Here is a 26,600-nt window from a genome sequence, read left to right as displayed (position 1 = left end):
AAATAGATTTTTAGCCAACTGGTTACATTAATCTGAAAGAAGCACATTCTCTACATCCCGCAGTGACAACTGGTTACATTAATCTGAAAGAAGCACATTCTCTACATCCCGCAGTGAGCGACTCTTTGGCATACCCCAAATATTAGCAGGCCTCCCCATCACCACCTCAAAGGAAGAGATCTCAGCCCTAGTTTGAGGGGTTGTTCTCATCGACAGCAACACGATCGGTAAGGCGTTCGACCATTTTAACTTGGTGCCAGCACACGTCTTAGCAAGCTTGTTCTTTATAATGCCGTTATGCCTTTCCACTAATCCGGCACTTTGGGCATGTCTGGCCGAATGGAACCATTTATCAATCTGTAATCCTTCACATATTTGTAGGATTACAGCAGCGATAAAGTGTGGCCCATTATCCGACCAGATGACTCTCGGCAGCCCGAACCTAGGAAAGAACTCTTTCAACAGAGTCTTTGCTGTGGTTATGGCCGTTGCATCTCTAACAGGGAAGGCCTCAACCCACTTGCTAAATGCACAAATGACAACCAACACGTATTTAAGATTGTTGCAACGTTCCATCTCAATAAAATCAAAGTGGATGACCTCAAACGGAACAGAAGGTGGAGCGAAACTTCCTCTACGAGTCGAGGTACCTTTTCCTACATTGTGCTGCAAACAGACCATGCACCCTTGGACAAAGTGCTCCGCAATTTTGAAAATTTGATCATTGGCCCATACACTGTGTAACATTTAAGTCATTTTACGCGCACAGACATGGGTCGGACCATGAGCCATAATGACCATCATTGGCGTCAGGGAGTAACCATTTTCCTTCAGCATTGTCCACCCAACAGCCATTACCATCCAATCTCCCTGCACCCTCGACCCATTTCTTGGTCTCCTCTATAGTAGCATCTGCTTGTATGTCTTTTACAGAATCAATACTTTCACCAAAGGTGCAGACATTTACAGTTTCCCTTACAGCCTACATTTCTGAACTAAAATCAGTGGCATTTTTTTTAGCTATCTGATCAGCGAAAGCATTCCCTTTTCCTATATCATCTGTAACCTTCTGATGTGCTGTACATTTTACAATGGCTAACTGAACAGGGAGTGCAAGCGCTGAAATTAATCGCACTATTAAAGTTCTGTGCTGTATTTTTGTGCCATGTGAGGTCAAGAAACCTCGTTCTTTCCAGAGTCTACCGAAGTTGTGAACTACCCCAAAGGCATACCGACTGTCAGTATATATATTTACTGTAAGCCCTTCAGAAAGTTCACAAGCTCGAGTTAATGCTATAATTTCTGCGGCCTGCGCGGAATTATGCATAATTCTTTTGGTTTCCACAATTGTGCCTAAGGTAGTGACGGCATAGGCAGCCGTGGATGTACCATTCGGAAGTTTGAAACAGTTGCCATCACAAAATAGCTCTCCTTGTGGGCTATTCAAAGGCGTATCTTTCAAATCGATTCTACATTTAGTCTCTTGTTCTGTAGTGCAAAGGCAATCGTGTGACGTTTCGTCACCATCAGCAGTATCTTGCGGGACAGGTAAAAGTTCAGCCGGATTTAATACACAACACCTCTGAATTTAAATGTGGGGAGCAAACAAGATCAATTCGTATCTTGTCAATCGTGCGGAAGTAAGGTGTTGCGTTTGAGTTCTATTTAATAGAACATCTACAGAGTGAGGTACCATTAGGGTTAACGCGTGACCCAGCACCATTCCCTCGCTCTGTTTTACAGACGCAGCAGCATCAGCGACAGCCCTCAAACCTCTCTGCAAAGCGCTTGCAAAAGGATCAAGGGCGGATGAGAAATAGCCGCACGGCCTATTCTTACCTCCATGTTCCTGCGTTAACACAGCCAAAGCACATCCATCACGTTCATGCACATACAACACAAAGGCCTTTTCATAATTTGGAGTTCCTAAAACCGGCGCCGAACACAGCGCGGTTTTGAGTAAATCAAATGCTGTCTGGTGGTACAAAGTCCATGGCAATGGCAAAGAAATGCCCTTTTTTGTCAAAGCCAGCATTGGTTTAATCGTTAACGAAAAGTTAGGGATCCACAATCTACAGTAAGAAGCCATACCTATCAGGGCTCTAACTTCCTTCTGCGTATTTGGGACAGACATGCCAGAAATAGTTTTTATTCATTCAGGTGTCAACCTTCTTCCCTCCTTTGACAGGAGATAGCCTAAATAGGCGACTCCTGACAACAATATTGGAATTTTTTGAGTAAAGCTTTGTGGCCATGTTTTGCTAGATGACAAAGCAACAACATGGTGCCTTCTTTACAGGCACTCTCAGAATCAGCAGCCAAGAGGAGATCATCTACATACTGTAGTAACGTGCAAGTAGTAGGCAACTCGAGAGTATTGAGTTGCTCTTTCAATGCTCTACTATAAATACTTGGACTCTCAGTGTACCCTTGTGGTGCACGAATGAATGTGAACGAGCGTCCACCTAGGGTAAACGCGAACAAATGCCTACTATCCTTGTGTATAGGAATACTGAAAAATGCATTTTTGAGGTCAATAACGCTAAAGTGAGTGGCAGAAGCCGGAATCATAGTTAGTATCGTTGTAACATCAGGTACAATGGGAAATTGAGGAGCCACAATTTTGTTAATAGCACACAAATCAATTATAAAAAGAAAAGGAATCGCATAATCGATTTTTTGTATACTGGCAAAATCGGGCTGTTACACAAGCTACCTGTAATTTCCTCAATTACTCCACGATGTACAAAATCAGAAACTATACATTTTAAAGCCTGTTCGCCTTCAACTGAGATCTTATATTGTGGAATGCGAGGCAGTTTTACTCCATGTTTCAGAATCATTTTAACAGGTTCAATTTGAAGAATGCCCACATCATTATCATCAATTGCCCATAAGCATTCCGGAATGTTACTGAATTCTGGCGGTAAAGGTCGAGTCAAGAACTGAGAGGCGAGTGATTGCTGAGGTGAAATTGTTAACCGAACTCCATCCGAGGAGCAATGTATTACTGAATTCAATTCCTTTAACAAATTTAATCCCAGCAAATTCTCCCCACAGTTTGTAGTAAGTAGAAATGGACACTGTACCGGCAAAGAGACTGGACAAACTACAAGTGTGCCTGAAAACCCTACGGAAACATTGGATTGCCCTGACAGGGGAATGTTTGGAACCCCTGAATGGTCAATGGAACACTTTTGTGCTTCTTATTTCCCACCGCCATCTCAACGTAGGGACCTTTCTGATGAACGGGAATAGGCGCTGGTTCCAAATCCTGCTTCGGGCAATCCTAACGAAACAGAATGTCATCAAAAGGAAGTTCTTCAGAGAGGTACGCGGCAGAAGGATGATAAAAAATGTTTCTATTATCCACCTTCGAAACTTGTTTATCCAGTGAAGAAGGTCGCTGTGATTCTGGCGCAAACTGACCTCTACCAGGGCCCCCTACACCTGGGCGACCTCTGGATCGTCTACCCATGTTCCCAAAATACCTTTGCGGCAAGGTCGGACATTTTGAGTGCCAGTGACCTTCCTGTCGACAATAGGCACACTGGTTAATGGTTACTGGAGCCAGGGGCGTACTTCCCTGTGGAACGTATTGACCTCTGAATTGCGTATTACCCCCTCTAGGGCTTCTAACGATCTGTTGTAATAGTACTTTTGTTTTTAGGTCACCCTTTCTTTTCTCAGGTTTTTCCTTTTCATTATTCACACGATTTTCATAGTACTGGCCATGTGCAGTACTTCTGATTGAGACTTCACCTGCCAAGCGCTTTCAGAGGACATAATCTGTAACTGGATGTCAGGCAGCAATCCACGTACAAATTTGTCGACAAACAGCCTTTTCCCTGACTCTGTGCCTGAGTCTTGTCCACTGAAATCTGAAAACACCTGTTCGAACCGATTGAAGAACTCGGCAGCACCTTCAGACTTTCCTTGGACACAGGCCGTAAGCTTGTCCCAAATGATTTTTTTTCAGGAACTATAGTTTTTAATTTTACAATAATCCTATCAGGCAAAGTTAATATCACTTGAAGCGGTCTCTCACCAGCTGGTCTTTCTCTGTCGAGCCTAACCATATTATCCGATGTATCTCCTAACCCAGGTACATCATTTACAGTCCTAATCTGTTTCCACAAATCAACTGGCAGGAGTAATAAATCAACATCACTTAAGGTGAATACTGATGATTGTAAGACCGACTCTATTTCTTTATAGAACCCCGTCGGATTCCTTCTTATATCAGGAAAAGATTGCTTTATGGTGTTCACTTCCTGTCTCGAGAACGGGACATGAACAAACTGCGATATGTAATGTGCAGGAATGTCCACAGCGACTATACCTCGTGCAGCATCGGCTGCAATCTCAACTTTTGGGACAAATGTCAGAGGGACCTCTCTCATAGGCAACTGAGAAGTAGGTAGCTCTGAACGCTTACTAAGCAACAGAGCCAAATGAAGCGCTAAGGCAGTCGAAGAAGTATCAATCGAAAAGGCTCTTTTATAAACACCCAATAATTCTGCGGGACAACAAATCTTTCTTTTTACACACTCATCCTTTGGGTATTCTACCATAACCTGTATCACTTTCTTTTGCATTTCTAACGTATACTGACTATACGTATCAAATACTTCGTCTGGAGTTATCGACATATCCAAAATCCATCTTATCGCATCCTTTGTACAAATTCACGCTTCCTCACCTATCAATTCACGGCGAGGAGAAAACTGTTTCTGTGAAAATATAGTACCTAAACTATCACCATTAGTTTCTTCATTCTATAACTCTTCCAACTCCTTCCTATACACAAAAATCCTCTTGACATGCTCATATACTTTCTCCGCAGTATCCCTAGACAACACTAAGGTATTCAAATCCCGTAACCCTTGTGGGAGATCTATATCGTTTAATCTATTCCACATTATACTCAAATGAATTCCTAACCCTTCAATAAAAACATTTTTCTCAGGAATACTTCTTAGATTTTCGAGTGAGGAAAAAACATCAGCTTGTTCACCCTTCTCCATACAATGTTTAGCCCAAGCAATTAATTCATTCTTTTTATCTGGGGACACAGTATTACGAGTCACAACCCTTTATCCCGTTCCCTGGTCTACTACAAGCGATGCAGAATCACTTGGAAGAGGGAGAGTAGGCACATTCTGAATATCAATAAGTGGAAGCAAGGGAGCAGGCAAAGGAGCGACAGCTGGAGAAACAACAGGAAGAACAATAGGAAGGACTGAGGGGACAATAGGAGGAATAACGACAGGAAGAGGCAAAGCACCAGGAGGAGGGACGTACGGGGGTGGCGCAGAGGCATCGGCCTTTCGTTCATGCAAAAGATTATTAATCAATTCATCGGAAGTATGAAAATCTTTCTAAGGATACATTTTCTGAATGCTTCATTGAAACGCTCTGTCCGTGTTCCTAACTGATTCCAATTGTTTATTTTGATCATATAACAGTGCTTTTTCGGCATTCGTCATATGTCGACGCATATGTTTCTCTCTACTCTTTTGTTGCTGCAAAGCTTCTGTTTTCCAACTGTGCAATGCATCAAATGCTGCAGGTCTAGCCTTTTTCTTTACCAATACAGACTCTAAATATTCTATACGAGCGATTTCAAAGCTACCATTGGTTAGCCACCGAAGATTACAGTTATGTCTGGTCTGTCTGTGCCAAATATCATTAAATGCTATACTACCAAAGCCTTTCTTACAGTACATAGTACATGCCGGTGACCCCTCCTGTGGTGCAGGACAGCTAACTTCCAAAGATTGTCTGTCGCTGCGGAATAATGCCCTGAAGTAGGCAGACAATTTCCCAGGCATATCAGAATTCTGGTGTTACCTGGCCAAATAATTGTGCTCGCGAGTACAATGGGCCAAATTCAAATTGTCAGGGTTAAATTAAGAATCAGGTCACGATTCACCTGACCAAAGGACTGGGAGGCCTGATCGGGTTACTAAGAACAATCTAACAACCCACGTGTCTGGTGATTTCGTCAAATTTATCCACCTCGATATATGGACCCTCGTCAAGAAGTCGTCTCGGGCTACAGCTCACCGTTCAGGGATCGGATCGTGCTGTTCTGTCGAGGAATTTGCTTCTCGTCCAGAGGGGCCTTTTTGTTGTCACCGTCCGATCCCAGTACGATAGCTGAGCCAGCCTTCAACGAGACAAAGTCAATCTTGAGGGACCCTATTGGGGCACCATCTGTGGAATCATAAAATACAATATTAAGGCTTTTACAACATGCAAAGAGAAATACACCAACACGGGCTTGTAAAGATTCCCAGAATCTTTATTGCAACACTGAACAGTTTACAAAACAAAGTACACAAATAGCTATTTGGCCGTCAGTACTTCACAGAGACCACCAGCAGGTTCAATGTGAGCAGTGAACAGGAATTGCTAGCTGGACATCAGCATATTTATACAGTCTCTTAGTAATGATGTCCAGCCTCTTACGAGTTAATCAATGTACTGGGCTAGGGTTCGCGCCAGGTTCATTCCTAATTTACATATCTTGTGCATGTGGTTTATTTCTTAATACATTTACTAACAAGTACTACTATTCTCTGGATTTGACTTTACACTCTTTACACATTTACTTCAATGTAGGTCAAACAGATGTTTCGCATATGATGTTTAAATAGCATTATCGTTCTTGTATACTTGTAGGTTAACATCGCCAATTCGAATAATCCCCTAATTCCTAGGTCAACAAAGGACAAGGTCTACATGACCCTAACATGTAGCCTGCAGGCAGGTTGGACATTAACTCGCCTACAGAGGTTCAAGAGCTTAAAGTAAGAAAAAGAGAACACAGGTCGGCCATTTTAGGCCACAGGGTGACTTTGCACGACAAGCCAAAATAGCGGCTTTAACCAAAAATGGAGGCTTGATTAGCTTAAGGTCACGACCTTGCAATACGGATTTCCCCACAAAGTGACTGGGTATAGGCCAACATATACAATGGAGACGAAACAAAATTATTTCAGTTTTGACAGATGGAGGTATAGGTGGAGGAACAACAATAGGAACCGGAGCAATAACTGGCGGCGGAGGAACAGTAGAAGAAATAACAGGAGTAGTAGGAATTACTACGGGAGGAGGAACGACAGCAGGAAGAGGTAAGGCAACAGGAATAGGTACATAAGGTGGAGGTGCAATAGCATCAGGCCTCCGTTCATTAAAAAGCTTATCAATCAGTTCATCTGATGCATGAAAATCTTTAGACGGATATATTTTCTGTATACCAAGTTGAAAAGCCCTATCCATGTTTGTAACTGACTCTGACTGTTTTTGCTGATCATACAAAACGCTTTCTCTGTGTTTGATATATGTCGGCGGGCATGTTTCTCTCTACTTTTAAGCTGCTGCATAGCTTCTTTTTTCCAATTTTCTAATATATGAAATGCTGCAGGTCTAGCTTTCTTCTTTAACAATATGGATTCTAAATATTCTATACGAGAGATCTCAAAGCTACCATTGACTGGCCACTGAAGTTCGATAGCATGTCTATTTTGTCTGTGCCAAATATCGTTAAACCCTATACTACCAATGCCGTACTTACAGTACATAGTACATGGCGGCGACCCCTCCCAAATTCCAAAGATTGTCTGTCTCTGCGGAATAATGCCCTGAAACAGGTAGACAATTTCCCAGGCATGTCAGATTACTGGTGTTACCTGATCAATAATTGTACTCGCGAGAACAATGCTCCATATCAAATATCAGGATACTTAAGAATCGGGGCACGACTCACCTGATGCAAAGGACTAAGAGAGGTCCGATCGGATTACTAAGGACAACAAAGAACGCTCGTAGTGAGTGATTTCAGCAAAACTGCCCACCTTGATATATGGACCCTCGCCAAGATGCCGTCTCGGACCGCGTGCTCACCATCCGGGGATCAGGTCGAGCAGTACTGTTGAGGTGTTGCGTCTCATCCAAGAAGGGGCCCCCTTTCTCACCGTCCGATCCCGGTCCGATAGCCGCATCAACTCTTCAACGAGATGGCATCAATCTTGAGGGTCCTTATTCGGGCGCCATCTGTAAGAGCAAAGAAATATGGTGGCTGAGTACCACAAATGAAATACACCAATCACAAGCTGAAAAGATTCACATATCTTTTATTCTGCACAGTTTACAAAGAAATACAGATAGTTATCTGGCTCTCAACACCCCGCAACGCATACCAGCCTGACAAAGAGAGGTGAGAGAGTGCTGGATGTCTAAACATTCGTACTTTTACACAATTTCGAATAATATTGTCCAGCCCCTCTTCATGTTAATAATCTGTAGTCTAGAGTTTGTGCCTAGTTCACATACAGTTTATACAATAATATGCAAAAGATTACATGAGTTCGCATTTCCATCAAGTTACAATGGTGGTGTATGTTCTCGGATCCCGCAGTAAGCCTTAGTATATATTCCAACACAATGCAGTTCGGCCTGTGTATACGCTTGAGGTTTACTTTACATTGTTCCAACGTTTATACAGGGATGAGTCTTATGTGCACAGACAATACTCAGATGACAGTTCATATGGAGCGCAAGGTCTCTTTGCCTAGTCTAAACAGTCAGCTCTCGGACAACCTTAACATTAACAGGACTCAAAGGTCAGGAGGCTTGGTTGCAAGTTGAAAACACAGTCCACCACTTTAGAACAGAGAATCGTACGAACAGAAATCAAAATGTCGGATGAATCTTAAAATGGCGGCAAAGTCAATCCAGAATTGGAACTTTGCAACGCGGTTTTCCTCATAAAGCACTAGGCTTAGGCCAACATTATTCACAAAGGAGGCACTATACATTTACCGTTTCACATCGGGAGTGTGATAAATGAGGTGGATGGTGATGGTGCATATGGGTGATTGGGAAGTTTTGAGGGAAAGCAGGTCTACAATGTCATTAAGGGATGTCTTGAGCTGTCTGATAGGGAGGGAATCTCTGGTTACCAGGGCGATGCCTCCATCTTTGGATGTGAATCTATCATTGTGGTAGATGGTGTACCCAGTATGGATGTACAGAGATAGGACAGGGCCTGAGGCTTCATGGAGCCATGTTTCTGATATGGCTAAGGCATCAAGGTTATGGTTGGTGATGAGATCAATTATCTCTAGTGCATGAGCACTTGGGGAGTGTGTGTTGATGAGGGTGCATGTCATGAGATGTTGTGTGTTTGTTGATGCGGTGTGTCGGTCTGTTGATAAGGCCTGTTTGTGTGATGGTGGTGGTGATGTGACGGTTGCCAGCTGGTGTGTGGAGTGGTTTAGCTTGAGGTGGTGTGGGCTGGTGTAAGCAATTCCCTGTACTGGAGAACTGGTGAGCATAAAGCTAGGTGCAGAGGCAAGAGGGGGTTTGGTGTTAGTGTAGTCATGGTGAGCAGGGGGTGCAGCAGATCCAGATTGACGAAAGGGCCAGTAGTGTTTGGTGGTTGCTGGCATAAAGTTACAGGCATTTTGATAGCACATGGGGGTGCAGGGCTATGATCTGCACAAATCAGGAAAGTAGTAGAATTACATACATTAGTCATTTCAGCATTGTGAGAAGGTGCACTAGGAGGGTTATTTGCAGAGTGACCGCAGGTAATAACATTGCATACATTAGACATTTCAGCATTGCGAGAAGGTGCACTAGGAGGGTTATTTGCAGAGTGACCGCAGGTAATAACATTGCATACATTGGACATTTCAGCATTGCGAGAAGGTGCACTAGAAGGGTTACTTGCAGAGTGGCTGCAGGTAAAAACATTGCATACATTAGACATTTCAGCATTGCAAGGAGGTGCATGAGGTTACTTGTAAGGTGACTGCAGGGGTGTGGTAACAGTATTACACTTGCCTTGAATGTGCTGGTGGCTGTGGGTGGTGGATGACCCGGTGGTGAGTTCAAGACAGTAGGCATGTAATTGGGTCCATTAGTCCTCCTGGCTGACTAAGGAACTGTGCGTGCCCGAAGGCGGTGATTGTGAACTGCTGTAACTTGTGGATTGAGCCAGGGTGTCTATTCACAGTTCGAGATCTCAATCTGAGGTTGCGAGCTGTGAGCGGGCCTCCTGGCTTCGGGGTCAATGGAACGGCAGATTGTGGGCAGGAGAGTGCCAGATGCTAGCCTGCAACATAAGTGTTACAGCGAGTCTGTAGTTGGCCACTTGGCTGCAGGAGAGCACCCTTATCCTTGGATGGATGTCTTTTTAGAAAGCAGCGTCGGCTCATGAAAAGTGTTCTTTCGCACCTTAGGATGGGGTCTGTGCTATCGGGCAAGAAGTAGCTGTGCAACAAGTTGAAGATGTCTGAGTCGTGGCATTCTGGCTTGCAGGTCTCCTAACTCATGCCTGGGTGCCCTGAGGGGCTGGTGGGTGTTGTAGCCCTCATATTTTTGCCGCTGGTGCGGGCATACTCGCGTAGATGCACATTTTCTGCACTGTTGCGGTTAGAGTGAACACATTGCCGCCGTTTGGGATTTCACATTTTGGAGAAAGCAGCTGCATTTCATTGTATGGAAAGGGCATATTGTGCACCATTATCTGGGGCATGAGGTGCGGGCAGCTAATGCCTTCAATAGTAGGTGGCTCTTCAATGAGAGGATGGCTAGACAAGGCAGGCTTCTGGCCAGAAGGGAGAGCAGACCTCCAAAATGTAGTTGGGGAGGGGGGTCAGGGTTATGTTTTGTGCAAAGAATAGTCATGGCCAGCCAGGTTTGTTGGAGGAAGCACTGTTTCCAACACTGTGCATGACTAGATTGCTGCTGAGTATGGGCTTACCTCTCAGTGAGGATACATACAGTTGATCGCAGCTGAGACCGGCAGAGACCGCCGTTCCAGGCCTTGTGTGTTGGCCTTCTGTGGGGGCCAGTTTCACCTGCCGGTTCTGGAAGGAGGGGTGTCTTTCATCTGGATGCACCCAATCAGGGTGTTATGGGTCAGGGCAGCTTGGGAGCCCAGTGTTGGTAGAAGGAGTGCAGCGGCCATCTTGGAAGGGTTGACTGGGCCTCCAGACCGAGTACTTCTACCAGGCCAGTGGTGCAGGTCTCCCTGTGAGGAATGGGGATCTGTGTTGCAGTGAGACCTACAGAGACCGCCAATCCAGGACTTGTAAGGACAATCCAGAATTCGTAAAAAGATGGGAGTATATTTTAAACAAATGTTCACTCAACTTAATCCTGTTAAATATTGAAGAACTTTCTAAATCTGTATTAAATTTAGACAATGAGATTAAGGAATTAACAAAACAACTAGCAGCATTTAAGAGTGGAGAGGAATTACAAACAATTTTAGCAGATCTAAATGCTACCCTAGAAGGAAAAAAAAGGACATTGCGCAAAGGAAAGTTAAAAAGTTTGGAACAGACACAATAGATTATTCCCAAAATATAGTCAATACCTGGCAGGAGCATTATCAATATACTAGATCACCTCCAAAAACTAGACCCCGAAACAAAAGCCCCTGAACTGGAAGAAAGGGATCTTAGTAGTGACGCACCCGCCAGTGTGGAAGAAGATTGGAGAAATGAGACACCTTCCAACAACACTGCCATTATAAGTACATCCTCTACAGGGAGCATTATAATACTGCCCATCATTCATCAGAACAGGCATAAACCTCACACTCACTGCCAGTCTCTTTTTTTAGAAAAAAGATGACAAGAAGAGGCAACAAGAAACCTAAGGTCGTGGAACAAGCAGAACAGCTAGTGAGCAATAGATCCTCAAAAAACTTCACAAAAAATCTAATTAATGTATTGAATTGGGGTTACCTTTTAGTCTGACACAGAATTCCAATTTATTAGATGAGAAAATCAAACCGATTAGATGGATTAAAAAAATGAGGCATAAAGGTCTTTTTTGACTTGCAACCCCCACTAGAAGAACCATCAGAAACATTTGACTATATTGAGATGAGGCCGAAAAGCACATTTGACCCATGGGTTAACAATATGGCTATGAAGTTCTTTGAGGAACAGATGCTTAATGACTTAGGCAGTATATACTTTAAGAAAATCACAAGGCAGAATATTAGGAGACATCAAAATCAACTGAGGATCTAGCTGATGACCATACAATTACACTAAAGCCAGTAGATAAAGGCAGGGCAATAGTTATAATGGACACTAGCTTCTATGAATCTCAGTGTACGAATTTACTGAATGATACCAGTATGTATGCTGAAATTGACCAAGATCCAACAAATTCTATTGCGTTAGGGAGACATGATACTCTAGAGAACGCGTTGGAAAATTGTTGGATTAATGCTAAAACTTTGAGATTCCTGACTAAGGATCATCTCATTACACCAGCATTTTACGGCCTTCATAAAATACATAAGGATGTTAGAAACCCACCACTGAGATCGATTGTAGCAGGGACTGAGAGCACTTTCGATCCCCTCTCTATATATATAGACAGAGTTCTTCAACCAATGGTATAAAAGACTGTAACGTACCTCAGGGGCATACACAATTTCTTAATGCTCTAAAGGAGATAGATGGCCTGCAATAAGATGACATACTTGTCTCCTTGACGTACATAGTTTATACACATCGATCCCCCATCAGGATGGACTTGAGGTGCTAGAGTGGGCATTATTACGAGAAGAGAACTGTAGAGCAAATGAAAAATGTACACTTCAATTAACAAAAATCATACTTTGTAATAATTTCTTTTGGTACAAATCACTGTTCTAGCTCCATGCGGCCGGTACAAGCATGGGGTTGTGCATGGCACCAGCCTATGCAATCTTGTTTATGTTTAATCCAGAGTCAGAACACGTATTAAATCACCCACACTGGTCATTGAAATTGAGGACGTGGAAACAATACATAGATGATATTTTCGTCTATTTTTCTGTCGGAAGGGGGACAAAACAGGCGTATGCAAGTTCTTAAATTATCTGAACACCAGATATGAGCCTATTCAAATCACCACAGAGGTGGGCATGCCCAAACTGGAAAATTGAGATTTATTCAATTGGTTCCCCAGTTGCAGACATTGTTTCCTAAACCTCTGATTATTGCATATAAAAGAAGGTGTAATTTCAGGGACCGACTAGTGAGAATAGAAAAACAAAGAGCAGAACAACAACTGACACTTCAGAAAAAAGTCTGCCACATTTCCATGCCTATATTGTAATAATTGTAATAACATCATGATTAGCGAACATGGGTGATAGCGATTTCACCTTCTACTCAAATGTGCACAAAGGCTTCTCCAGAATAGATTTGATCTTGGCATCAAGTGTTCTATTCTCCTGCCTTGAAAGGGTGGAAATCCACACTAGAATGCTATCAGACCATACACCCGTCACTGCGGACCTGCGAATTTAGGGCTCCCCACTTCCCCCAAAATATTGGAAATTACAGGACCCCATCTTACTAGACGAGGTCATCAAAAGGAAAGTAGGTGAAACGCTTACCCACTACTTTCGAGAAAACTCAGTAGAGGATATTGCATAGCCATGATTTGGGATGCCATGAAACCGATAGTACGTGAGGCATTAATTAGCACAGGAGCAGAGCAAAGGCGGATCTTCCGACTCCAAGAATCCAAACAGGGAGAGAAGGTAGCAGAACTAGAGAAATATTTTAAAAACACCCCAATTTTGAAAAGTGGAGAGAGACCTTAAAAAAGCCAAGACATCCTTAGAAATTCACTGGGCAATAGAGACCGTCCACTTGCATATACAAAGCAATATTATTATATCAAGGATAATAAAGCCAACCGCATACTAGCTTACACGCTGAAAAAGGTACAAACAAAATCTTAAGGCTCATAGGGGCGGATAGTATCTCACGTTATACAGAGGAGGAGAAAATGGAAATTATGGTAGAGCATCATAGCGAAATCATGGCCGGGTCCCCTATAACATCCGGAAGGCAGACAAAGTACTTACTATCCATCAGTAAACTTCCCCTAAAGCCCAGCTGGAACCCCTAGAAGCATCGATCTCAGTAGAGGAACGTGGTGGTGATAAAAACCCTGAAGAGTACAGCCCCGGGTCCTGATGGACTCACAGTCAAGTTTTATAAGGTCTACTCGCATATCGTATCCCCGCAGCTCAAGGCTCTATTTAATTAATTCCTAACATCAGGCAGTGCCACCCCATCCATAGCAGAATCCCTGACAATACTCACCCCCAAACCAGGCAAGGAGCCTGAGCAGTGCGCCTCAAATAGGCCAATTACGTTGATGAACAATGATCGGAAGATATGATATAAGATTCTGGCATCTAGGTTGAGGAAGGTGCTCCAAAAATTAATAGATCCAGAGCAGACAGGCTTCATCCCTGGGCAAAGTACCCAAGATAGCATCAAACACACAGTTGACCTCATAGAATGTGCCTCTAAAGCGGGGGAGAAGCTAGCAGTCATCTCCTTAGATGCCCATAAAGCATTTGATCTGCTAGACTGGGGATAGATTAGAAATACACTTTCCCACTTTGGGTTCGGCCCCAACTTTATAACATGGGCAATGTCCAATTACCAGAACCCATCAACTCACTTAAGGCTTAACAGCACAAGATCGGGCAGAGGTACACAACAAGGCTGCCCGCTATCGCCATTAATATTTGCCCTCTCAATGGAGCCATTTGCTCTCAAAATTCAGCAAAATTTAAACATACAGGGTCTCAAAGTGGGTAAACGAGAGTACAAAGCGGCCATGTACGCGGATTATGTGCTCCTTACTTTAACACAAATAGATAAGTCTATGGAGTCCCTTTGGCAGGAAATCGAGGATTAAGCATGGTCTCTGGTTTTAGAGTGAATTAAGCTAAATCATCGGCATTGGCGATTAACATCTCACGGAAACTTAGAGAATCACTCACCATCTATCTCCCTATCCCATGGGCAGACCCATCCATTGGGTACTTAGAAGTCCAAATCCCCGGGAAAGTTGAACAAATATGCCAAAGTAACTTCCCACAACTGTTCCGGGAGCTTCAGAAAGACTTACAGCGCTGACAGAAGCAGGAGCTCTCATGGCTAGGGAGGAAAGCAGAGATAAGAATGAATATAGTGCCAAGAGTGATCAACCACTGTGCAGCACTCCCAATACATGTTCCGGAGGCTGACCCACTGAAACTGCAGAAAAGCATACTTAAATTAATTTGGGGGGGAGTCGTTCATAGCTAAGTGAATTATGCTCTGCAGTAGGAGCTCTGGTGGACTGGGGTACCAGAAGTGGGGAGATATTGCTGGTCTGCTCAACTCTCTCACACATTTGCATGGGAGACGATGGTAGATCAACCCCGCTGGAAATAAATTGAGGAAGCATGGTGCTCATCCCCACTTTCCACCCTCCGGCATATCTCGACCCCAGTGACCCCTACAAACTTAGCCCCCTCACAGCCAAAAAAAACACAGTGTCAAACTGGAGAAATGCAGCTCACACATAGGGATGCAAAAGGCACTCTTGGTCCTCTTACCCCAATTTAGAACAACTCGGACTTCACCCCGGGCATTCCCCCCAAAGGCTTTGCAGTTTGGAGGGAGGGAGGCCTACGAAGGGTAGCAGACTTCCTAGTCAATGGTAATTGTGATGCTGGAAATGCATCGGAGGGACAGGGCCTCAGTATCCTTGTCCTTTAATGCTTTTTATCGTGTGTTCTGTCATGTTTTCCGCACAGGAGTTCATGTGGGACTCCTGGCGGTGCAGCTCTCTTTCTTTTGGTTTGGTGAACTGACCCGTGGGATACCCTTATGGCACCCATTTGTGGGGTACAACCCTGTGCCCCTAGTGTATGTTTTTGGGCACCTGTGGGTGGCCCACAGAGCAGGGTATGGGCTGGTGGCAGCTCCATGCTGAATTTGACAGGTGCGCGGAGTATCCTCCATTTTGGGATACCCCGGCCCTGCCATTGGGATCAGTTGATTCCTGATGGAAAACAAGATGGCCCTGGTGGCCTCTTGCTTCCTATTACCCATTACCTTGTTTTCCCAAAGTCCTGGGAAGCCCTGACTCTGCCCCTTCCTCCTGACTGGCTGTTGGATGGAAGTGCCATATATGGTGTTGTTGTGAAGGCCCAGTCAGACTACCTGGAGCCTTCCCGGTGATGTATGTTGTGGGTACCTCCTGTGGGTGGGACCTGGGTGAATAGAGTGTGTGACGAATATACATTCTGTGTTGTGGGTGTCTAGTATCTGGTGGTTGACACAACGACTGAGACAACCCTGCCCGAAACCGGTATGAATGCAGCTTGGAGTGTTGAATGGCTCGGTACTTGTCCCAATACACATAACTTGTTGTGAGTGTCTGGAGAGAGGTGAATGGCCTGAATACCTTGTGTGCCTGATTGGCTGCCTGCCTGCATGAATGCCCGTAGTCGTGATTGGATGCTTGAGTGTGACCCAGCGGAATGAATGGAAGATCAACAGTATATCTGGGGACCTCTCACTGCTAGGAATCGTATTCAGAAGCTGAAGTCCACTACGACGAGTAACTGGATTAACTGACGCTTTACCTTGAAGCCCTGCTGGATGAGAAGAATTGCTGTTGCTCTCCTTCACAATCTGAAAGCGGCTGTGCATCCAAGGACTGACCCAGAGAGGACCTGGTAAGGCGCCCTCTTCCCGAGCTACGAGGGACTATCGTGCACAGCTGATCTTTGCCAACGCTCGTGGTAGACAGACCTTCGACAGACTGCCGACCCGATTCGGGGTCTCCTGCGGAACTCCAAGGAGAAGCACTGGGACTGTTGTCCGCCACTGTCGACGACCGCCGTTGCCGACCAGAGCCGCCATGCTCCCGTTTGCCTAAGAACTTTCCTTGATCATCGGACGCTCTCGTCTGCATCACCATCCGCTTGTCTCCCGCTGGAGAAGGCCCGACCGCCGACGCGCCAAGGAGCATCCACCGGTGGGTTTCCCGCCACCTACAGACCGCAGAGACGCCGATGACTCGACGCCCTTGCTGGGCCACAGTTCCTCATCATCTCTTTGCGGTCCAGAACTATTGTCACCGAGGTGCCCCGCACGCCTCTTCCTTGCAGGACGCCAACGCTCTGTCGTCGACGAGCACCGCTGGGAACGAAGCTGCCACTTCCCTGCCATAGTTCACCCTGTTCACCGTCGGACGTTCGACAACCCGTGACTCCTGCCTTAAAGGGAGGTCACTCAAGAAGGGCCGTCGATTCCCCGACACCGAACGCCAAGTTCCCCGATACCTCTCGGCGATCCGTGGCTCCCGCCTGAAAGGGAGGCACTCAAGGAGGATCAGTCGGCGCATCGTCAGAGAACTCTACTCCATCAGGTACATTGGGGGGGTAAAACCTTAACAGGAAGAAGTAAGACTATTGAACATTTGGACTGGGCTTGTGCTATATATCTTTATTTACAGGTTGCCCAGGTGGGGGATCTCCACACAGAACTGTGTCCAGGGTACGGGGCCAGTATTCTGCCTAGTGTTTCAACCATCTTACGTTCCTTCCTACCTCTATTGCTGGTTTACTCGTTATTGATCTGTGTGACATTTTAACAGTACAGTTGATGAACTTTAATGAGATTTGATAACATTAGTGATACCACTCTAGACGTGTATATATTTAACATTATTGACTTCCAAGTACAAAGTGCGTTATTGTGATCGTGTACATACCTTTGAATATTAATTATATAAAGACTGTGTTTTCATTAATACAGTGTGTGGACATTCCTTTGTGGGGGTTCAGGGACTACACTGTACTTAAGAACCAGCCCGCATCACCTCCTGAGAAGCTAGGCCTTGATTGCTCGTCCATTGCTACCCTATAGAGAATCTTGGCTGGGGTCCGCTGTGCCTCTCCTCTACCATATAAAGAGTGGAAGTACAGACACCCCCTACCGGTCTTTACAGTAATCCCCTCATATTCGAAGAATTTAAAGCTGAGGCTGAGCATTTCCACTACTCACAGTTAAGACACTGGATATCAAACGAGGCTATCAGGGAGAAAGGAGGGAGGGAATTAATGGCATTGTATCTGACCCTAACAACATCCCCACCCAGGGGTAAAATCTTAACTCTATACTGTTTGCTGGACGAATCAGACCCGACTAAGAAGGAAAAATACATGCTCAGCTGGGAAAAGGACCTGGGATGCACAATCGAAATAGACGACTGGGACGGAATATGGGCGAGACTGCATAAAAGGACTAAATACATAACTAACAGGGAAGGGGAATACAAAGTCTGCTATCTGTACTATTTAACACCCGAGCTATTGCACAAAAGCAACCCGACGTTCCACTCGAGCTGCTGGAGGGGATGCGTTTCATCTGCTGTGGTCCTGCCCAAAAACTAGCAAATTTTGGCAGGTGGTGCTGGATCAAATTAAACTAATCACAGGCTTAACAATCCCATGGGACCAGGGCATAATACTGCTGGGAGACACGGGGCTAGGGCATTTCCACTAACAGGTCAGATAGCAAACCTATGCACTCACCTTCTTACTGCTGCCAAACTCTCTAAATCTCGTCTGTGGAAACACCCTGAAGGCCCTTCATTACCCATTTGGTGGTTGAAATGTTGGGATATAGTGGTATTGGAGAAAATCACTGCCATCCCCCTGGGAAACATTAATGCCTTCCAAAACGCTTGGGCCCCCTTGATGAACTACGCATAGAAATTCCCAGGAATTGCCCGGCACCCGCCCATGACCCGCTGGCTCAAATGGGGTTTAATAGCGTGTGAAGCAACACAAGGCTCCTGAGACCTCCACAGCACCAGGAAATGAGCAAGCCCTGAAGAACAGACTTTCAAAGTGCAGTGGCTCTCCCGTTCATTTGTGAAACTTAATGCCAATAATGCTCTATTGTGAGGTTGATGTATATTCTCTTAAAATGCCTAATCAAATGTTTTACTGAAAAAAAAATAATAATAACATCATGAGAGGAAGTACTGTAAGACACTCACCTACTGGTGCGAAGATCAAGCTTAAAGATTTTGCTATCAGCAACTCACAATCTATCATCTATGGACTTATTTGTCCATCTTGGATTATTTATGTAGGCCAGACAACAAGGAAAGCAAAGGAATGATGGAAGGAACACAAAAACAACATAAGGTCCAAAAATATGTTCTCCCGTAGCTAGACACCTCATGGAAAAAAGTCATAAAGTGGCCCAACTTATAATGATCGTATTGAAAGTGGAACAGGAATCACAAAGGGGAGGAAACCTAGGAAAGAAATTAAATCAGAAGGAGGTGTTTTGGATAGAAAAACTTAACAGCATAACCCCGGGTGGGATGAACGAAGACTCCTATTTGGGAGCCTTCTTATGAATTGTGTACATGAGTGTTAAGACGGATTTCTGAACTCTGTCCTGGTGGCGCAGAAGTTCAGAAGGCCAACCTAATTACTTGGAACAGGGTAACCTCTGGACAAGCCAGACCAATCAAGGTAGCGATCGCGGCGGTCAAGACTAGGTCTCAAGAGGGGTGAGGGTGACTGAAAGCCCGCAATGAGCACACAAAGCAAGAGCGCTTACAAACTACTCCAAACAGTTGTTATATCAAAAATAGATACACATTTATTTTAAGGCCTGTAAAACAATGACCGTAGCGAGAAAATCACAATATCACAATATTAAACCAACACATACCATATCAACACAATATATATACAAATACACAGTCGCAAGCGTTTAAAGCACGAAATATGTAGTCCACCTGAAAGGAAAGGAAAACAGGCAGTGCGATAACGCTTTAGACTCAGTTCGCCTTCAGAGGCACCTAACTAGATGGAAGTCCGAGCCCTGCGAAGAGTGGAGCCTTGTGCTCAAAGTACCTGCCACGCCGGTGCCAACGGGCAAAAGGGGGAGCTCTTCGTAGGAAGTCAGGCAGTTCGGGTTAGTGCACAGCAGAAAGAGAACAGGTTCCGCAACTCAAGCGCAGCCTCCACAGCAGGCAGAAGCAGAGCGCGAGTACGGCCAAAAGGGTGCTGTTTTTACACAGCAGGGAAAAGCAAAGGGGAAACTGCAGGAGGGCGACCAGATCCTAGCTAAACTACTCACCGGTCCCCGAAGCAAGCAGGCCCAGGCTTCTCCACGTTAGTTTCAGCAGCTGGCAGGTTCAGAAGAGCAGGGAACGCCTCGTAGTCGTGTAGACCAAAAAGACGTCCCAATCGACGAAACCAGCACAGTTTTGTTGCCGCAGCAGGACAACGGAGCGGCCGTGTGTATTCAAGCCAAATGTACACTCCTCCCTTCAGACCTGGGAACGCCAAGCGTACGAAACGTGGGAGAGTGACAAGGACTCGAAATACAACACAACCTGGTGGCGGTTACAGAGCAGGACTCCCTTGTAAGCTGGTCAGTCAACTGGATGGCCCAGAGACACTTCCGAAGGCTTACTTGGCAGGAGAGGATGAAGTCGCCGAGAATAGCTGTTCCTGCTATTCCAAAGGTCGAAGCACCAGTACAGGCCTTCTGGTTCGATCCAAGGAGGAAAGGGTTTCACAGGACGACAGCAGTGCAAAGGAGGATTCCTTCAGCGGGTCACCAGCGATTCCTCGGTCCAGCCTCGTGGTTGCAGGATACTTGGCTCCTGTATTCCTTCGTTCGTGAGAACTCAGGAGATCGACATGGTAGTGGTGTTTCCAGCTCCCTCTTATCCACGGTTCCCTTCGCGCCAAAACGGAGGGGAGCCAATGCGAGATCCGCTCATCAACACACATACCATACGTGGACCAATCACGGACCACGGTGGTCCCAGGCCTTCACACCACCCTAGACTCTCTGGCACCCAGGATGTGTATTGGGACCAGACATCCCAGCCCACACCCTGGAAGCACACAAACGACATGTAGAAGCCCGCGAAAGCAACCACGTTTCGCGGGAAAGTACATGCCCAAATAAGGAAGGCCCCGGGTCGCCCGACCTGGGGAAGGTGAAGGAAGCAAGACGGTCAGTGGACAAGACAAAGGAGCCTCGTGGTCTGGCCATTTTGGGAGCCAGGCCACCATTTTGGGTTCAGTGCGAAAAACGTGCTCAGAACGCCAAAAGGAGCTCAAAATAAACAAAACGATCGCTGCCACCATTCCAGTCCCTGAATGACTTGCACCGATCAAAATACCATCCTAAAAGAGTATCTAGGGCCTGTAGAAGGCTAGAGACCCAAGAGAGCTGTAACTTAGCTTACAGTGCCCTCTTGTGTCATGTTGCACTAAAGCCGCAACACGATAAAAGAAACTACGGGAAACAGCGTTCCCCGGTACTGACTGTCTTAAGGGCATGTCAGTTTCCCCATAAGAAAAGAGCGAAAGCCCAGAGGAGTGCGGCAGAAGGCTGCACTTCTCTGGCAAAGTCAAGAACAAGGTGAAAAACAACAGCAAAAAGTTTAGGGGTTGCCACATGGAAGGAAAATTACCTACAATTACGAAATCTTTCCTAACACTCGCCCCTCCCAGACTATGGACAGGGGGAACTAATCCACCCCTGGATGAGTCTCTTGTTCGGGTCGGTTAAACATTCTGGACAACCCATCAGCATTGCTATGTTGGACACCTGGCCTATGCTCAATAGTGAAGTCGAAGCCTTGTAGACTTATGGACCACCTAAGCAACTTTGGATTCTCCCCATTCATGTTCATTAGCCACTTTAACGGCTTATGGTCAGTCTGCACAGTGAAGTGGGTCCCATAGAGGTAGGGCCTCAGCTTCCTTAGGTCCCACACAACAGAGAAACATTCTTCTCTACCGTGGACAATCTGAGCTCTCTGTCCTTAAGCTGGCGACTAATAAAACCGATAGGGTGTTCCTTACCCTTCTCATCTACTTGTGATAGTACAGCTCCTATCCCAGTGTCAGAGGCATCCGTCTGCACGATAAAAGGTCTTTGATAATCAGGGGCCCTGAGCACAGGGGCCTGGCACAAGGAGTCTTTTAAGCCATTGAAGGCCTTCTCACACTCGTCGGTCCAAGTTACCTTCTTGGGTTTCTTCGGAGTTGTGAGGGCAGTCAGAGGAGCAGCTATGGTGCCATAGTCTGCCACAAAATTGCGATAATACCCCGTGAGTCCTAAGAAGGCTCTCACTTGGGTTTGCGTAGTGAGGGTACGCCAGTCTTGTACTGCTTGTACTTTACTGGGTAGAGGCTGTATCCTCCCTCCACCTACTTCATGTCCAAGGTAAACCACTGAGCCTTGTCCAATCTGGCATTTACTAGCCTTTATGGTCAAGTGGGCTTTCCGAAGAGCCTGGAGCACAATCCCGAGGTGTTTCACATGGTCTTCCCAGGTGGCACTGAAAACTGCTATATCGTCCAGATATGCAAGACAGAATTCGTCCAACCCATTCAACACATGATTCACAAGCCTCTGGAAAGTGGCAGGTGCATTCTTCAACCCGAACGGCATTACCCGGAATTGGTAAAGGCCGTCTGGAGTAGAAAATGCTGTCTTCTCCTTGGCATGTTCTGCTAAAGCTATTTGCCAATAGCCAGCAGTGAGGTCAAACGTGCTGAGGTACTTGGAGGCACCCAAAGTATCCACCAGCTCATCTGTTCGAGGCAAGGGGTGTGCGTCTGTCTTGGTGACAGCATTCAGAGCCCTGTAATCCACACAGAACCTCAATTCAGAAGTGCCTGCCTTTGGAACCAACACCACAGGGCTGGACCAAGGACTACTAGAGGGTTCAATCACCCCAAGATCTAACATCTTGTTGACCTCGGTCTTAATATAAGACCGTACTTTGTCTGACATCCTGTATCCCCTACTTTTGGTAGGTACACTGTCTCCTGTGTCAATGTTATGTTTGCACCAAGGTGTCAAACCAGGGGACTGTGAAAACAGGGGGGAAAACTGCCTAAGCAAACTTTTCACCTCAGCCTGCTGATCAGAAGTCAGGTGAGGGGCCACTCGGACACCCTCAACGGAGCTATCTGAAGGACCGCTTTGGAACAGGTCGGGGAGAGGTTCTGACTCCTCTTCCTCAATGTCTGATGCCAGTAGCAGTGCTGCGATTTCGACTCTTGGGACGAAAGCCTTCAGCCTATTCACGTGGAACACTTTTGGAGCCTGTCCAGGCCTTCCAAGGTCCACTAAATAGTTCACCTCACCCAGGGGCTCCACCACTGTGTAAGGGCCTGACCATTTGTCCTGTAAAGCTCGAGGCCTTATAGGATTCATGATCAGGACTTGCTGACCAGGTGTAAAGTTGATGAGGGAAGCTTTCTGGTCGTACCAATGTTTCACCAGTGCTTGCCCTGCCTTCAATTTATCACTAGCCAAGCCCATCAGAAGTACCATCCGTTTTCTGAGCCCTAGCACATAATCAACTACATTGGTAGTAACAGGGGGAGTGGGCATCTCCCATCCCTCTTTGACGATGGCTAAGGGTCCCCGTACGGGATGACCGAACAGAAGTTCGAAGGGGCTGAAGCCAACACCCTCCTGTGGTACCTCTCGGTAGGCAAACAGTAAGCATGGTAAAAGAAGATCCCATTTTCTTCTCTGAGGTTCCTCCAGAGCCCCAATCATGCTCTTTAACGTTCTGTTGAAACGTTCCACCAGACCATTGGTCTGGGGGTGGTATGCAGAAGAGAACTTGTAGGTGACCCCACATTCTTTCCACATAGCCTGCATATACTTCGACATAAAGTTGCTGCCACGATCTGACACAACTTCTTTAGGGAAGCCAACCCTAGTAAATATGCCGAGTAAAGCTTTTGCAACTGACTTGGCAGTTACAGTCTTCAATGGGATGGCCTCAGGATACCTGGTTGCATGGTCGACCAGCACCAGGATAAACCTATTGCCCGAGGATGTTTGCGGGTCAAGGGGACCATTGATGTCGATCCCTACCCTTTCAAATGGTACCCCCACAACTGGGAGCGGTACCAACGGAGCTTGGATTGTCGCGCCAACCTTACCAGACAACTGGCAGGAGGCACAACTCCTGCAGTGACTTTCTACTTGCACCCCCATCTTGGGCCAGTAGAAGTGCATGGATAACCTTTGCTTGGTCCTCTTCATACCAAGGTGACCAGCAAGGGGAACTTCATGCGCCAACTGCAGGAGGAAGGGACTAACAGCAAGGGGAACCACCAACCTCCTATGGTCTCCTTCTGTAGACTCTGTGGGCTCACTATACAGGAGTCCACCTTCCCAATAAATCCTATGCTTCCCAGGAGGTTCACCCTCAAGCTGGGAGCAGGCCTGTCTCCTTAGGCCTTCCAGAGATGGGCACTCACGTTGGCCTTTACTGAATTCGTCCCTATCAGGACCTCCTTCAACTAACAAGTCTTTTAGTTCAGGATGATCGTTGGGGTCGAATGCTTCAGGCATCGCCACCTCCTCGTCAGGCCCGGGCGATTGACCAACTTCCTCCACCGCAGTGGTAGGCGAGCTCGGGGGAATATTCTCTTTCCCTCGTCTTGACTTGTAGACTCCTTTCGCCTTGGGTTTCCCCTTCGGCTGGGGCGGCGTATTGGACTTGGCCAATGCTGCCCGTGCTTGAGACCGTGTGTAGGGTCTTTCGGCAGTGTCTCCTACGAGCCCTAAAGCTCTGAGATCATTACCCAACAAGACCTTTCCCGGGACGTTTCTCTGAATGCTCACTGGAATCCTGACTGCTGTACCATTTAAAGTAAGATTTACAGGTATTACTGGAAACATACGGAGGGGGCCGTCAGCCAACTTAGTGGGCATCAGAGTAGCTCTGGCAACTTCCTCTGAGTCTACCAAGGTAGAATCCACTACAGTGCGACTGCACCCACTATCCCTAAGAGCTGGAGTATCCACTCCATTGATCAGCACACTGTCTTTAAAGTAGTGCTTGGTATTATCCGGAATCCTAGCATACGCCTCTGCGACTTTAGGCTCCCAGGAACCCAGGGACACTAAAACTACCTCAGCCTCTATTCCGCTGGGAAATGAGTCTGAGGAGAAGGATGCTCCTGTAATCTCTTCTTCCTCGTAGGAGGAGAAGGCCAGATTAGCGGAGTGGACCCCCAAAGGTCTAACCTTACAACGGGGATCCCCCTTCACGTGGTCAGTTGCTCCACAAGAAAAACAAGCCCCAGTGGGTCTGTTTACGTAGGGAGGCTTATTGTAACCCGAGTTCTGTTTCGGAGGCGAACCTCCACTACCCTGTGAGTTCTCTTGTGTCTTACCCTTGTTTTTCTTTTTGTGGCCCTTATGGGAAGAAGATTTAGCAGATTCCCCACCCTCCATATCTTTGGACTTTTTCCCTTCCTCCTGCCTACCAGGATGAGTTTTGTCCTTATGGGACACTCGATGTGACACCCATAAGTCTGCTGCAATGGCCAGCTTCTTAGGATCTATCTCCTTCGAATCGGCCAAATTCTGCTTAAGCTCCGGGGAAGAAGAAGCAAAAATATGTTCCAGCATGACAAGATTTATCATGCCTTCGAAGGTAGAAACCTTATAACCTTCGACACAGCCAGTTAAGTTTTTCAAGGATTCAGCGACATAAGATACCCAAGTACCACCTTCCTTTTTCTTATACTCTCGAAAACGCTTTAAATATTGGGCCGGAGTCTTCCCAAACTTTAAAATGAGAGTCTGCTTTAACATTGCGAAATCAGCCCGCTCAGCCTTCGACATTTCCATAATGGCACTACAGCCAGAATGGGGCAGTCTACTGAGCAACCACGCAATCTTATCAGCACTGTCAACTTTTTGAACCTTGCATGCATACTCAAACGCATTCAGCCAGTCCATAATGTCATTCCTTTCTTCATACACACTGAGCAGATCTTTTGGAAACCGTGGATGAGAGGAAGCCCCAGACCCATGTCCAGGACCCTTGGACCCATTTGCAACCTGAAGCTTGGCCAGTTCCAACTGGTGATCCCTGTCTTTCTGTTTTTCTGCCTGTTCGATTTTTAGTTTGGCTATGCTGAATTCAAGCTCCTGCTGCCTAAACCGCAGCTCTTGCTTCTTGAATTCAAGCATAGCCTCCCCATCAGCACTGGCAGAGGAAACATTAGACATTACATCCTCCCTGTCCTCGTGGTCGCGATGGATCAGTGCAGCGGCAGAACCGTCGGTTCTGCCAGTGAGAGCAGCCCCACCACCTTCTGCACTGTCCTCGGAAGTTATAGCGTCAAGCTGCGCTTCTTGCCACGCCACGATTCTCTGGATCATTTCCAATTTTGTGCCATGAGAGGAAACACCTCTCTCCGCACACATCTTTTTCAGCGTTTCTGATTTGGAAGCATTTAAAGTTAACAATGTATTTGTTTCCATACTGTTTGATAGGACTATGGCCTTTTTAAAGTTATATTACAACAATTCACTACGTGTACTGGTTGGAATAACCTGAAATGCCTTAGTTCGAGCGCAACACTGGATACCTTCAGTCGTGTCCCACCGCTGTACACCAATTTGTTAAGACGGATTTCTGAACTCTGTCCTGGTGGCGCAGAAGTTCAGAAGGCCAACCTAATTACTTGGAACAGGGTAACCTCTGGACAAGCCAGACCAATCAAGGTAGCGATCGCGGCGGTCAAGACTAGGTCTCAAGAGGGGTGAGGGTGACTGAAAGCCCGCAATGAGCACACAAAACAAGAGCGCTTACAAACTACTCCAAATAGTTGTTATATCAAAAATAGATACACATTTATTTTAAGGCCTTTAAAACAATGACCGTAGCGAGAA

The sequence above is a fragment of the Ambystoma mexicanum genome, chromosome 13, assembly GCF_040938575.1.
Source record: "Ambystoma mexicanum isolate Mex_15411 chromosome 13, UKY_AmexF1_1, whole genome shotgun sequence".
NCBI lineage: Eukaryota > Metazoa > Chordata > Amphibia > Caudata > Ambystomatidae > Ambystoma > Ambystoma mexicanum.
This window is presented reverse-complemented; position numbering follows the sequence as displayed.